The following is a 16,492-nucleotide window of genomic DNA, read 5'->3' as shown; positions in this document are numbered from 1 at the left end:
TCATTTTTGAGAGTCAATCCATGTACCTAATATATATAATGTTCCACATTCATTGTCCCTGCAAAGTCACTAGTAACTACATGTTCTTTTTTCCTGAGATCAAGCTTGGCCATTATAGCTGAATTGTTAAGATATTTTTTCTGTCCTTTTAATTCATTGCAAGTTATTGTGCATTTTGTTTTCCTAGTTCTGCTTACTTCATTTTGTATCAGTTCATCCAACTCTTCCCATAGTTCTCTGAATTCTTTATATTCCTTTTTCCTCCCTATGTAGTAATATTCCATTATATTTACATACAACAATTTTTAACTACTCCCTAATCAATGGGCCCAACTTCCCCTGCCCAGTTCTCTACTTACCATAAAAAATATTTGGGGACCAATCAATTGTGTTTCTGTAGCCCTGCCAAAGTTCAAGGTGTCATTCAGAGTCCATAACACCTTACATCATCCAGCACATGCATATTCACAGTTAAATATTTGGGGTATACCACCTAAGATACTTTATGGTAAAGATGTTGCAGATTAAACAGTACCCTGAAAAAATGAATGTGCTTCTAAAAGAACTCTGGGGTTTGTGCCCCATTCTCACATTCTGAATATTTTCTTTCCAAGGAGACCTAATTTATTTGTTTTTAGATCTTTGCAAACTCTGCAGATTTATAGTTCTGGCATAAAGAGCATTGTGTGGGTAGAAGATGGAAATGTTGAAGGAGTCTGTGTATCTGCCCAGTCTTGTTGGGATCCTGCTGTCTGCCTCTTTCTTCCTAAGGTTTTCTCATGATTGGTTGCAATTAAAGCAGGCAGTGGGTAATCACCCAGTGCCATCCCATCAGTAGATTGATGTGGAGGGCGAGCTCCATCAGCAATGTAGCCCTGCCATCCTGAGCCCTGAGGGTCTCCTTAAGCCTCAGAAGGCTCCTCAGAGAGTCCCAGATCCACATCGTTAGTAGCAGGAGCCTGGGGAAGGACTGAAGTAGATTCAAATTCATTCCCCGTCCGAGTCTTATTTTGTTTCATCCTGGAATAATTTCTTGAAAGTCTTGAGCCAGCAAGCCTGTGCTAATCTGCACATTTTAACTATCCGATGAATTGCTTCTGCTCTCTTTTGACAGCTGTGTTTATTTTTAGAGCTCAAGCACATATAAAGAGATCTACACAGTGAGAAGCACTAGAAATTACTGGCAAAACCTAGAGCCCCATTTGGGTGTGAGTATGTCTGTGTATTTCTTACAAGCCTGAAATACTGTCAACAGTGTCAGCCCGGCTGCACATGGCCTCCATCAGAAGTGTTGTCTCTCTTGGCTTTGGCTGTGCTGTCAGCTTGCTCCTGCCCTACCTTACCAATCACATGCTGAACAAGGAGTGGGGATTGAGCAGTTTGGGGATCAGTGTGACTGCAGATGCACGAGAGTAGTCAGAAAGACACGTCCACACGGCTGAGTGGAAAGTCAATGAGGAGTTGAGAACTAACTCTGCTCCAAGCTCCCTCTGTGACCCAGGGAAAATCACTCTACCCTAGTGAACCAGCTTTCTTCTTTGTAGAAGAAGTCAGTTAGCTTAAATAATCTTTTTTATTTCTGTGACTGTAATATAGGACATATCATTCAATCAAATAGGCAGATAGAATTACTGAGCCACTGTCAGCAATGTTTGAAGGTTGGTGGAAGAGAGCAGCGAGATGAGGTAGGACCTGGAAGAGAGTTGGAACTCTGATTTTTTTCCTTAAGAGAAAAGGAGAGGGAGCAGCTAGGTGGCACAGTGAATAGAGCACCGGCCCTGAAGTCAAGAGGGCCTGAGTTCAAATGCAGCCTCAGACACCTGATACTTACTAGCTCCATTGCCTTACCCAAAAAAGAGAGAGAGAGAAGAGGACAGAGTCTGTACACTCTAACCCAGTAATTTAGATCTTTAAAGAGATGGTCATTGAAGATATACAAGAGGAATTTATGATTACAAAGTGCCATTATGGCTTCATTAGGAACAGGTCATGTCATATTAATCTTAGTTCCTTTTTTAACGAAACATTGATAAATCACTTCCCATATTGACTTTGTCCAAAACAACAACCAATAGCTTCATTTTGCATATTCCCTCATTTCTCTTTCTGGAGTGAGACATATGTTTCTTTGGGAGTCCTCTAGAGGCTCAGTTGGTCATTACATTGATCAGAGTTTGTAAGTCTTGCAAAGTTGTTTGTTTTTAACACACTGCTGTTACCATATAAATTGTTCTTCTGGTTCTGTGCATTATCACTACCTTCTGAAGGACTATACAATCTACTATATTTATGAGGGCAAAAGAAGTGACTTAAGTTGGGACAGAATCACTCCATCATCATGAATACCACTGATGATGATGATGATGATTGTCCTTCATTCTCAAAGAGGACCATGATATTGGGGAGGTGATACTATGACAAGCATATGAATTGGATTTGAGTAAGGGGATGCTGTACTAAGTAACCAGTCACATTTTCTCCTCTGAAACCATCTGAGTACATGGCCAGATATGGATCAGGACAATATGAAGCAGTCAATGTTAAGTGACTTGTCTAAGGTCATACAGCTAGGAAGTATCAAGTGCCTGAGGCCAAATTCAAACTGAGGGGCCTTCTTACTCTAGGCCTGGTGCTCTATCCATGGCACTTCCTAGCTACCTCACACCATTTATAATCCAATAATTCAAAGATTGGTTGCAAGACCAGGCATAAGTAACTGTCTCCATGTAACTTCTAGAAGAGCTACCCATACCCCCCCCCCAACTTCCACTCTTTGAAATTCTACCATTGAAGAGTCATTCCTTTGGATTGGAACCAGTCAATACAAACTTCTTCAAGTACTGACTATGCATCAGATACTCTGCTAAGTGCTGTGAATGCACAGGCAAAAGTTAAATACTTCCTCACCCTCCAGGAGAGAAGTCATTGAAAGGAAGCTAGGAATTTTAGGAAGTCTAAAGGTAAGGAGGGAAAGCATTCCAAGTATGGTGGCAGTGGTGGGGAGGAATGGGAAACATAGTACAAAAGTGTGATGGTGGGAAATAGGGTGAAGTCTGTGAGGATGAGCAGAGACTGATGTGGATGGACCAGAGAGTCCACCGAAGAACTTTCTAGAACACTGGAAATGGACACTGAGCCTAATTGAGAAGATTTTTAAATGCCAAATAGAGTTTAGAATTGAACCTGAAGACAATCAGGAGCCACTGGAATTTATTGAGTGGGGGCTGAAAAAGTCAGAACTATACTTGCAGAAAATCACTTTGGCCTGTGTGTGAAAGGAGGACAGAAATAAAGAGATACTTGAGAAAGTGTCAATCAGGAGGCTATTCTAATAATCAAGGCAAGAGCTAATAAGGGCCCAACCTAGGTTTGGACTGTATGAAGGGAGAGAATTGTGTGTGTGTGTGTAAATATATATGCAAATTTGAGATAGGGAGATAGAATTAAGATTTAGCAACAGATTGCATATATGTATATATGTATTACATGAGAATAAGGCATCCAGAATGACACTGAAGTTGCAAACCTAGATGACTTAATGATCATAGTGCCTTTTCTAGTAATAAGAATGTTTAGAAGAGGGATGATTTTGGGGAAATGCTCTAAACATTTGAACTTTTCTTATGATTAATCCACCTTCTGGTCTCCCACTATCTCCACCAATCTTCTTCAGGTAGTCAGTAGGCAGCTATTCCATCATACAGTCCCCAATTACTCTTTCCTCTATTCTGTCATCTAGCTCTCCTCCTACCCTTTGTGCCAAAGCTGTTTGTAAATGTAACTTAATGAAGAGTTTAGGGGAGGCTAGGTAGCGCAGTGGATAAACCAGCAGCCCTGGAGTCAGGAGTATCTGGGTTCAAATCCAGTCTCAGACACTTAATAATTACCTAGCTGTGTGGCCTTGGGCAAGCCACTTAACCCCACTGTCTTGCAAAAACCTAATAAAAAAAAAAGTTTGGTTCCCAAATTTACTTTGTTTAGTACTGATTGTTACTTTGATGTTTAGATCTCTACATATTCTCATGGATATCATATGTTCTGAATGATAATTTAATCCCACAGCTATTTATCTCCTACATTTCCTAAGTGTAGTGTCCTGGAGGGATAAAAAAAATAAATAAGATATGGTCATTGTCTGCCTTGAATTTACAAACTGTTAGGAAATATAAGACATATACACAAATAACTCTGGTAGAAATTAATTCATAAGGGGTTCACAGTATTATTTTAGATCCAAGAAAAGAAAAATAATTTTCAGTGGCAGCAGGCAGTAGGCAAAATCTCATAGATGTGGTATTTGAGATAGACTTTGAAGGATAGGTTGCATTCCAGCAGCCAGTGTTAGAAGAAAGACATTCCAGGGCTAGGGAGTGCTTTGAACAAAAACAGAGGTGAGTTCAGTATCACTAAAAAGATGAAAAGGATCTGTGGAACTTAGTCTGTAAAATGGCCAGGCTAACAATCTGTGTCCATGTAGCAATTTAGTTTAATAGTAGATTTGGTCTTTTTCTTTCTCTTTTTTTAAAAGTTTCATTGATCCCTTTTGTTTTTACATTGAAGTTATTTCCAAGCATGTATTCCTTTTTTCTTTCTTGATGAACCTTCCCTTGTAACAAAGAAGGGGGAAAATATTTAAGCAAATTTAATCCAAATAATTTCATTTGATAGCTTATAAAGCATATTATACCCATAATCTCCAACATCTCTAACTAAAGGAGAGAAGTACATTTTCTCAGATCTTCTCTAGGGCTAAAGTTGATTTTTCATTAAATAGCAGTCTGGTTCATGTTGTTTCTCTCATTGTTTATATTGTTGTAGTTACAAATTTCTTTTCTGGTTCTGCTTATTGACCTTCATCAGTTTATACAAATCTTCCAGTGTTTCTCCAGATCCCTCATACATTTTGTAGCGGAAAAGAACATTGCCTCCAATCCTCTTTATTCAAGTAGTCAGTGTGCATCTTTCTAGTTCTTTTAGTCCTTCATTAATCTCTCCCCTAAGCTTTTTAAAAAGCTATTGCATAGTTGATGAGTACTCTCTATTTACAGTTCAAGGTTACCACAAGAAATGCTGCTGTCTGTATTTTGGTTAGTATGTGATATTTCTTTTTGCCCTTAATGGCCCTGAGGTATATATCTTACAGTGGTATCACTGGATGAGACAATATGGATATTTTAGTCACCTTACCTCCCCATATCATTCCAAATTATTTTCCAGAATGGTTGGATCAGTTAATTCATAGTTCTCCTTCCAGTGCCTGTCTTCCCATAACTCCTCCAATACTGACTTTATATCTTAATGTCTTTGCTAAATTATTGAGCATGACATGAAAATTCAGGGCTCTTTTAATTTAAAAGTCTCTTGTGGTGGGGTGCAACTACGTGGTGCAGTGGATAGGGCAGTGGACCTGAGCTGTGTGATCTTGGGCAAGTGACTTAACTCCATTATTTTGTTCCCTCATATTGTTATTAATAGTTTGAAATTCTTTTGAAAATTGATTATAATAGCAGAATGGCTCTTGTTTTATATATTTGCCTTAATTCCTAGGCAATAATTTTTCCCTCTGAGATTTCTTTTTATCCTAGGAAATTGATTTTGTTCTTGCAAAAGCTCCCAAATTTCATGTAATTAATCAAATGCTTTATTTTTTGTAATCTCCTATATCTCTTGTTTGGTTAAGAATTTTCTCCTTAGTTTATAATTGTGAGTGATATCTCTTCCATTTTCCTCTAATTTTTTCTTAATGTGATATTTAGGTCTATTTAGAACTTATTGTAGAATATATGATATAAGACACTGATACAATCCTAACATCTGCCAAGAAAGAAATTAAACATAAATAACAGCAAAGAAGAAATGAAATTATCCCTATTTACAGACAATATGACGATCAACTTAGAAATCCCAGAGTAGTGGTAAAGAAATTAATTGAAACAATTAATAGTCATCAAGAATCAATTAAGCATCAGCTATATGCTAGGTACTGTGCTAAGGTCTGGGAATACAAAAAAAGGAAAAAAAACGCCACCACCTAGTCCCTACTCCAAAGGAGTGCACATCATAATGGGGGAGATAGCTTGCAAATGATTAGATGTAGAGAGAGTGAATGGCCAGCAACCTCAGAGGGAATAATAATAGGAAGTGAGAGGCTACAGAAAGGTCTCTTACAAAAGATGGCATGGAATGGAGGGAGAGTCTGCTGGGTCTAGAAGTGGTGGTCAGTCAGGAGAGGAAGGGTCATGGCAGCGAGCTGGATGGCAATAAAGTGAAAAGGCCACAGATTGTGAAGACAGAGGACTATTTTGTATGGAAGAAGATTCTTGAGGAGGGGAATGCCATAGTCAGACCTGTGTTTTAACACTTGAGCAAGTGAGTAGAGAATGGATTGGTGTAGAGGAAGAGACTTGAGTCAGGGAAGCCAATCAGAAGGCTATTAGAGTAGTCCAAGCCTGAGGCGATGAGAACTTGCACAGAGGTGGTGGCTATGTGAGTGGAGAGGCTGTGAAGGCAGAAATTAAACTTAACAATAGATTGGATATAGGAAGGGACTGTAAGAGTTAAGTCCAAGATGACTCCAAGGTACTTACTTGTTTGACTGGAAGGGTACTGATATCTTCAACGTTAATTAGAAAATTTGATAGAGGGGAGTTTGGGAGTGGGAGGTTAAGGGAATAAATTCTGCCTTGAATATATTGAGATTGAGATCCTTACAGGACATCTAGTTCAAGATGTCCAAAAGGCAATGACTGGATGTGAGACTGGAACTCACAAAAGAGACTTGGACTGGAAATAGATCTATAGATCAATAGAGATGACATCAATAGAAATGACAGTTGAATCTATGGGAGCCAGTGAGTTTTTCAAGTAAGACCATATGGAGGGAAAATAGAAGAGGACCCAGAATCAAGTCTCTGAGATGCCCATGATTAGTGTTCAACTGGAAAAAGATCTAAAGGATACTGAGCAGGAGTTTTGAAAGTGGTTAGAAGGAAACCAAGAGAGGTCAGTGTCGTGAAAAACTAGAAATAAGAAAGTCTCTAGAAGAAGAGAGTGATCAGCAGTTTTGAAGACAGCAGAAATATCAGAAAAGGTGATAAGGACTAATAAAAAAAATCTTTATATTTGACATTAGACATGAGTAACTGGAAAAAGCAATTTTAGCTGAATGATGAGCTTAGAAGTCAGATTACATAGAGTTAAAAAGAGAGTGAGAGAAGAAAAAGGCATAAACACCTATTATAGACAACCTTCTCAAAGAGTTTATCCTCAAAGGGCAGAAGAGATCTGGGAAGTAAGATAGTAAAAATCAATGGCTCAAATGAGGACCTGGGCAAATGAGGGAGACAACAAACATATACTTTTTTTAGGCAGTAGGGCAGCCAGTAGAGAAGGAAGGATGAAGATAAGTACCAGAGTGGAAATGACTAGGGGCTAGAGGGAAGGGAGGAATCCGTTGAAGAGGAGGCACACTGATATCAAGGATGCATGTAGAGAAATTGGCCTTCTCAGCAAGGAGAAGCATCACTTGTGAGATGGAAGTGAAGGAAGTAATAAAGCCCTGAGTTATGTGAGGAGAGGAGGAGAAAAGAGGAAGAATCATTCTAGAAATAAATGCACAAAAATGATCAACATTTCATTGTTGGTGGAGTTGTGAACTGATTTAACCATTCTTGAGCACAATTTGGAACTATGCCCAAAAGAGCCATAAAACTGTATACCCTTTGATCCAACAATACCACTACTAAGCATCTGTTCCAAAGAAATCATAAAAAAGGAAAAAGACCCACAGGTACAAAAATAATTTTTGTACTTCTTGTGGTGGCAAAGGATTAGAAGTTGAGGGGATATCCATCAGTAGGAGAATGGATGAAAAAGCTGTGATATATAAATGTAATAGAATACCATGTAATGGAAAACTGTGTAATAGAATATACTATATATAAATATATCTGTATATGTACATATAATATATAAGAAGTGATGAGCAAGTGGATTTCAGAAAAACCTAAAGACTTACATGAACTGATGCTAAGTAAAATGAACAGAATCAGGAGAATATTGTGTACCATAACAGCAACATTCTGTGATGATCAGCTATGATAGACTTAGCTCTTCTCAACACTAAGTGATCAAAGACAATTCTAAAACACTTGTGGATAGAAAATGCTATCCAGGGGGGCTAGGTGGCACACTGGATAGAGCACCAGCCCTGGAGTCAGGAGGACCTGAGTTCAAATTCGACCTCAGACACTCAATAATTACCTAGCTGTGTGGCCTTGGGCAAGCCACTTAACCCTCATTTGCCTTGCAAAAACCTAAGGAAAAAAAAAGCTATCCACATCCAGAGAAAGAATTTTGGAGTCCAATAGTATCCAGAGCATACTATTTTCACTTTTTAAATTTATTTTTTGTTTTTTCTTTGTTATTGTTATTTCCTTTTGTTCTGATTCTTCTTTCACAATATGGCTAATATGGAAATATGTTTAATACGATTGTGTACGTATAACCTATATCAGAGTTCTTGCTGTCTTGGGGAGGGGGAAGAAATGGAAAGGAAGGAGAAATATTTGGAACTCAAATTTTACAAAAATGAATGTGGAAAACTACCTTTATATATAATTAAAAAAGAGAAAATACTATTAAATTTTTAAAAAATTATCAACATTTTCTTGCAGCAAATAGCATAGACTAGGCAGAAAGATAGAAAATTAAATCTCATTCAAAATAATATCATAATGCATAAAATACTTGGGATCCAGTCTAGAAAGACACTCAAGATTTATACAAAAACAATTTCAAAGTACTACAGAAATGAAATCTGAAATAACTGTAGAGCTATTCATTGTTGAGCTACACTGATATAATAAAAATGAGGATAGTAACTAAATGAAAGCACAATTTTGGCACTATACTAATCAAACTACCAAGGGGATGCCTTATGTAGCTAGTCAAAAAAATAGTAGAATTCATTTGGAGGAACAAAGGAGCTAAAACATCAAGGAAAATAATATTTTAATGTAAAAAATGAATGTATAGTAGCATTTCCAGACTTCAAACTATATTATAAAGTAATAATGATAAAGACAGCAATATAGAAAAGTAAATTAATGAATCAGACTAGATAAGCAAGAAACAAAAGGTTGCACCTTGAGAGTCTAGAGTATGATAAACCCCAAAACATAAACTACTTGAAAAAGAATTCTCTTTTTGACAAGAATTGATGGGAAAGCTAGAAGTTTGATTTTATTTTTCATCTACCCTGAAACATAAATGTGAAGGCTCTTCATCCTTGGAAATGAGTTTCAATTAGCAATGATAAAATGAATATGTATGTATTGGAAACTTCTGTATGTTTGATTCTGTTGACCTCAGAAACTAAGCTAGAAAACATTGCATGTATTTCTTTTATAAATCACTTCTTCATAGACTCTTTGATATATGAATATTTTACTACTTCTGCTTCCAAAGACATATTTTTTAATCATTGTGGGTGAGTCCTAACATCTTAACAGCCCAACCTATAAGACTCTTTCCCTATATCTTTTCTTGAGGCAGGAATAGTTTGCATTGGGCTTTCAATAGCTCCTTTAGAATTGCCTTTAGATTTGCCAGGATAAATGTTGGATTTGAGTTGGGATATACTTCCAAGATTCTAGAGTATTCTGAGAGAGTTGGTGGAGAGGGAAGGGTGTGAGGGGAGGACATTTGTGGAATGTCCATCCTGAACATTACTTAAATGTGCCTCTGACAATGAGTTTCTTGGAATGAGAACCAAACCTGGGCTGAAAGAATATAATTTGAGTTTCTCTGATAATCTTTCATATAATTTGGATTACTCTTATAACCTTTTCTTCCATCACTCCTATGCTTCCTAAGCATTTCTCCAAGGTCCTTGAGTTGTGAATGGAGACACCAACAAAGCCACAATACTATAAGGATTTACATGGCTCTGCAAGGTTCCCAGAGGCCTTTACCACCACCTGTGGACCTCATTCACTGGGGACAAGAGGGAGACTGATGGTTAACCCCACTGTTGTTCTAACCCATGGGAATAGGATTTCTTTCCTGTGAAAAGGGTTGGTCCTCTTAATTTTTTTCTGACCTTCACTTCAGCAAAACTTGGAGGCTTCTGTTTGTCTTTGGCGAGTATGTGCATCAGTTCATAGAAAACTGCCACAAGTTCTAGGAATTCCAGCCTTAATTTGTTAGCCAAATTCTCCTTGCGTAAACACCGTCAGTGGCTGCCAGTTGATCTGAGTTTTATGTGGTGTTTTTTTTTTATTTTTTTTCTGATGAGAACTACTGTTCACTAGAGCTGAGATCATCATAATCATTTCAATTAGGACTTTGTGTGAGATTTTAATTGCACTTCCCAAAGATAGGCCAGACCTACCTAACTGAGAATGAGATTTAAAAAAAAAATAAAATAAAAGAGGCCCAGTGAGAGAAAATAACTCCTGGTAATAAAATGAATGTGAATGGTAACTAGCTTTATTTTCAATGATATTTTACAATTCAAATGAAATGCTATTCCAGTATACTTTATTTTAGCCTTGTATTTTTGTCCAAAATGAAAATCAGATGTTTTTCTTCTTTTCATTTTTCCAAAGCAAATGGGTACAAACACTTAATATAATTTACTGTAGTTTTTTTAAAAAGAACATTTACTTTACTTTCTTTTATGCCTGCAATAACTTTTGATCAAAACATGACTACACTCCCTTGTTTAATTTTGAGCATCTGGATTAAAGGGCTGTCTTAATCTTAAATACAGATTATGGCTCTCTTTTTCTTTAAACATTCTGCCATAAAACCTTGGCAGGCTTCCAGTTTTCTTCATTAAAGCTCCCTTTATTACAGCATTTTAGGATAACAGCCATTAAATGATTGTTATACACAATGGGCACTTGATTATAATTATTTAACTGGCAATCAGTTATTGCAGCAATTTGGTAGGTAGTGTAATTAAAAGAGAACATGTTTGGACCTGCCGGGATCTTTCAGAATTTCTACTTTGGTTGAGGGTGAAGAGAAGGAGGCAGGACCACAGAGTTGAGCATATGGACAAATAAGAACCACACCTTTCTATGAATGGAACTTTTCTTCTTCAGTCTGATACATGGCCTCCTTTGTCCTTAAGTCGGATCAGAAATGGAACTAGAGAGGGTGTTCGCCTGGATCCCAGTACCTCAAACTTTGAAATCAGTAGATCAATTCAATAATGAGTGTTACATGTCATGTGCCTAGAAGCATTGACTGAGTACATTGAATTTATTAAGATCATACTAAAAGCAGATGAGTGTGTTTCCAACTTCTGAGTTTTACATTTCAATAAAAAGTCCTACATTACATTAATTGATCAAAACATAAAATGCAACAAAACCAAGTTGAAATAAAGAGAAAACAGCTTGATCATTTGCAAGCATAAACATGCCAATTAGTCAAAGCAGCAGTTCCAGGTGCTGTAGTAAGAATGATAATTTCCAAATCAATGATAACCCATGACTGTACAAATCTGAAATCAGATGGCAAAATACCCTTTAGTTTCTTTTTCTGTAGTAGGTCTCTGCTGTTCTTCCAGAAACATCCTAGCTTTGTAAGAATGAACTCCTAAATGACATGCCTCCCAGCAGCAATTTTCATATTTTAAAGTCTGCCAGACCTTCAGTGGAGTAAGTGGTGCCCCCAGACTCTGGTCCCTGATTCAGTGTTAACTTGCCCACTGTGTCTATGCTGTCCTTCAAGGACCCCTGTAGAGATGCCTTGTGAGATTAAAGGGAGCCTAGTTTGAACCTCCGGCTTTATAACATCAGACCACTCGCCACAGATTTGGATGGTACATCTCCATTTCCTTTTTGGTTTGGTTTGGTTTGCATGTTTGCATTTATGAGAGAAGAGGCAAGACAATCTGTCGTAAATAACTAAAATGCCCCTGAAAAGTAAAGCAAAGTATGAGTCAAAATATTGGAAGAAAAGCCACACACACCAAACATGAGCTAATAATTAGCCCTGCTGATGGTGGAAATTTGGAATCATACCATTTATTAAGCAAATAAGGAAGACAACCATGATCTGCAAGTTCTCACTTGAATAAAAATAAAGTAATTCATAATTTCCCATTTTTTCATCATTATCCAGAATGTACAAGTGATATGATATGAGGATAAGTCACTGAGATACTCCAAATGACTGTAATACTACTGAAAACTAAAAATACCTCTCTTTAAAAATTTGAATATGTATATGTTTATACTTTTTAAGCCTGTGGATTTTGGAAACTGTAGAAGGACTTTCTTGAGAATCTAATCTTCTCAATGGCAAGCTTCAGCTTAGCCTTTGCCAGGAGTTTATTTCATATGGACCTGGTGCCAGCTTTCTTTTCACATATGCGAAATAACCTTTTGGCACATTACAAACCAAACACTGACACCAGAGAAAAGGCCTGTTCTTTTTAAAGTGAACCAGGCAGGTTAAGAACTAATCTTTTCTTTTTAGCAAAGTGCATTTTAAATGAAGTAAATGTTGCAAGAGATTACAGTATTTGTGCGAATTGCAAGAAGTAAAAGTTTGTGGCTGTGAAGCATTTCAATTCTACAAAGCTGTTCTTGGAAAAGCAGACCACTATGCGATAGCCCAGTTTAACATATGGAATCCGATATGGCAATATGAAATCCAAGGACCACAAAGCCAATTCCCAAAGCCCAGGCATTTCCCAGTCCCCTCTTCTGGGGAAAAGAGCAGCTTTTTTGTAAACTTAAGTCAGAACATCAACATCTCAAAAAAGTTGTCTTCTAGAACAGGAGTCTCAAGTTCTTCATATGAAACCCAAAGTGAAATGTGTCAGACAAGGTTCTTAAGGAAGGCTGCTCAAGACCATTTGACAAACCATTAAAATATGGGTTAAATAATAAAGACAGTAGTCTTCTCCAGGGGGAAAAAGGTCAGGCAAAGAAATCAGAGCCTCGGTGCTGTTCATTATTGCTGCAGGCATGACCAGGGAGGCCAGTTTTCTAAAGTGCAATCAAGTATTTTAGACCCTCCTGAGAGGAGTAAAAATCTTATCCCTTCTACTGAGGCCCCTTGGATACATTTTCCAGATTGGTAACCCAGGGAGTAATTAGGGGTATAATTTCTGTTTCCCCCGGTTCCCGACAACAGCCACAAGAAATATCCTGAGGAGGACATTTGACCTGATCTGGCCTTGCCCAGAAAGCTAGTAGGAAACACTCACTTTCTTCTGGGCTTGGCCTCTTCTGAGCCTCTCTAAAGGCTCTGCTTACCAAGGCTTCAAATCCAGGCTCCCCAGTAAATTTCCATTGCAGGTTCTTTGCCAAGTTATACAAGTCTATTAAAGAAGCTTCTTCAGTGAGAACACCAAGTCACTGTCCATTTTGTGACAATTCAGCTCCTTTACCTTCAACCAGTATTTTAATTTTTCTACCCAATGTAATAAGCCTATTGAATGCAAGAAATTTTAGTTGAAACAAACAGATATTGTTAACAATAGAAATTGATTTCCCACAAAAACTTCCATTGGATGTGTTTTGTTCATAGCAGGGACCTTAGACTGAGGCACCATTACACTAGGAATCAATGCATAATCTTGGAACTAATTCATATCCCATTTGATAGAAACAGAAATGAATTTTGTAATTGCTTTCCCTTGTTTTGGCATTAACTCTTTCATCCATTTGCAAACTTATGACTTCTGCATTTTTCTTCCCTCTTTTCCTCCCCTCTCCCCATGGTAGTGAATAATCTGATAAAAGTTGTACGTGTACAATCGTGTTTAACATATTTCCATTTGGTATTAACCCTGATATCATTCCTATAATACTATAAATGCCTAGTGGGAACTTAATGACCAGTTTATGACTATGATCTGATGTAGGCTATATTAAATAGTAACGACATATGACGACCTTTGTGCCGAATCGCTGAGATCTAAAGTTGAAGACTGAAAGGACCTGGGAACCAGTGCCATCTCTGATGGCTCATTACCTGTGTGACCTTGGGCAGATGATTTTGTCTTTCTAGGCCTCAGTTTTTACATCTATAAAAAGAGGGGGGTGCAGAGTAGATGATTTCTAAGATCCTTAGTATCTCTGTATATCTATGACTCAATGCTAGCACAACCAACTTAGAGTTTGTGCTGGAAAGGACTAAATGAATAAATCTACACACATACATACATTTGTGTACACATTCATATGCATATGTGAATTTTTCTTTGTGGTCAGTTAGGCACTGAAGTTAAAAGGGTCAAATGATTACAAGGGCAACAAGTTTTCATACAAGCAAGAAAAAGATGGTAAGTCTGAGGAATAAGATACTTAGGTCAGAGTGTTAAAGGATATTTGAAAGGGCAATAAACTAAAACACCATGAGACACTGAGCACTATGTTTCCACAGCTGCAGTTGGAGCGGGGCCGTGGGGCCCGGAGGCCAGTCATTTTTCCTTCCCATAACATCAATATATTAATATCATGAACTTTCAACTTAAGAGGAAAAGAAGAACAAGAGGCAAAAGTCTTTGAAAGAGAAAGAAATCAGGCATAGAGAGAGTCAAAGATAGGCCAAATACTACCCCTTGATTTGGTAGTCATACTCTGTAATTATCTGCTCCTTTACTTGAATACCTTAATTCAGAGAGTTGTCAAGCTAGAGCTAGAAGGAACCTCAGAATCCCTCATTTGTCCAAGGGGGTTAGGTGACTTGTTCATGACCAGAGGTGTCATTGGAACCCAGGTCCTCTGGCTCTAGAGCTAGAATTTGAATCTTGATTTCCCTCATAACATCAATGGCCTCCAGTATCCGAGAAGGATGTCTCTGAAATAGCCTCTTTACCACTCCAGCTTTATCTGATCCTCTCTTTAGAGTCCCTTTCTGGCAAAGTCTATCCAAAGCCCACAACTCATGCTGGTTCATTGGCTTATTTTCTTTTAGGATGACCTGCAGCAGTGGTAAAATTGGTCTACTTTTGAGACTCTCTTTTCTTTCTGAAACAGTGACCATCTATTAACATCTGACTGGTGCTTGGAGTTCTGCCACACAAACGGCAAGATTGAAAGGTGGTGGCTAGAGTAGATCTTGGCCATCTGGGCTCTGTGAGAGTGGAGAGAAAGGAAAGCTCTTGATTTAGAATAATACTGGAGTGGGGCAATCTGAACCTTGGATTGTAACAAAATATATATTGAGGGCAAGAAAACTGCCATTTAAAAAAAATCCCCAATGTTTTGCTTTCTTCTGAAGATGTACCAAATGATCTTTTGGATAATTTATTTTAAAAAAAAAATCTAGGTCACAGTTTAGAATTACTTTTGAATTCCAAAACATGAGAAGCTCATGTTCATTGTCATTGCTCCTAGATTGTTGCTTGATAATGACTTTATTTTACCGGAAGGTATACAGAAATCTCCATTGTGTTTCTGAGCACTGTACTTAAATCCTAAACATTTAAAAGCAGAGCTTTTGTCTGTTTATCTTACAGTAAAAATATCCACATGAAGCTATTATTGTATTGACTCTGGTGCCAAACAGGAAATCCAAGGATTCATACATGTAATCTACTTAATGCAGAGTGCATGGCATGTTTCCTACAAACTAGTTCCATGTCCAGTCTAGATACAGGTCTTCATTTCCTTGGACTATATGGTAGGATTATAATTACAAATAGCAATTTATATTTAATATAAATTAAGAATGTGAGGTTTCTGAGATAACTTCTTTGTGAAGTGTATGAGGGGCCAACTTCTCAAGCTACATAGACTAGCTTGGGGGAGAGAAGGGCAAATTGAAGCCAGTGAGAAATAAGCCTGGACTGATAATTTCCTTATGAAAGAATATTACTATTGTAAACAAGCTAATATATGGACCAATTCCACTATGTGATCTTCTGGATGTTTTTTGGAGTGAGCCTGATAAGTGATTCTGGACTTTCAAAGATTATTCCAGTAGAGAGAGCAAGTTTTAGCAGGCCCTACCAAATGGGAATTACTTTGAGTACAGACCCAACCATGGATTATCATCTAGGTTGTTATCTGAGGATGAGTCTTGCTAAGGGAGGCTCACCATTAGAGGGATTGGCTACCACTAGGTAATGATTTATTTATTGATTTATTTTTGCTGGAGCAGCTTTTGCAGATTCCTGTGTAGGGTTGGGAGACAGTGAGGAGAATTGATAAATCATATTGATAAAATCACATTTATCAAATTCTCTGTGTAAGGCACTATGCTAAGGACTACATATAAAAAGACAAAACAAAAAAAAAAATGGACAGTGTATGTGCACTATGTTCCAGTGTCTGCAAAAGCATAGGAAGACCTATAAGACACCACCTCCTCTGAAGGGGCTTATAATCAAATTCAGGGAGTAGGATCAGAGAAAGTGTTTTAGACTGGAGTATGGGGAAGGTTTCATGGAAGCAAGTTAGATCTGGGTCATGCAGTCAAAAGAACTGAATTCAGATCCCTACTTTGTTACTATCTGTTT

General features: G+C 37.7%; 1 protein-coding gene across 2 annotated transcripts in view; it reads left to right on the top strand.

The window, feature by feature from the left end:
- ATG7 (autophagy related 7) overlaps positions 1 to 16,492 on the top strand; it is a 241,679-nt gene that overhangs the window by 144,590 nt on the left and 80,597 nt on the right. The window lies entirely within an intron of this gene.

This window comes from Macrotis lagotis, chromosome 8 (assembly GCF_037893015.1).
Source record: "Macrotis lagotis isolate mMagLag1 chromosome 8, bilby.v1.9.chrom.fasta, whole genome shotgun sequence".
NCBI classification, from domain to species: domain Eukaryota; kingdom Metazoa; phylum Chordata; class Mammalia; order Peramelemorphia; family Peramelidae; genus Macrotis; species Macrotis lagotis.
This window is presented reverse-complemented; position numbering and strand designations above follow the sequence as displayed.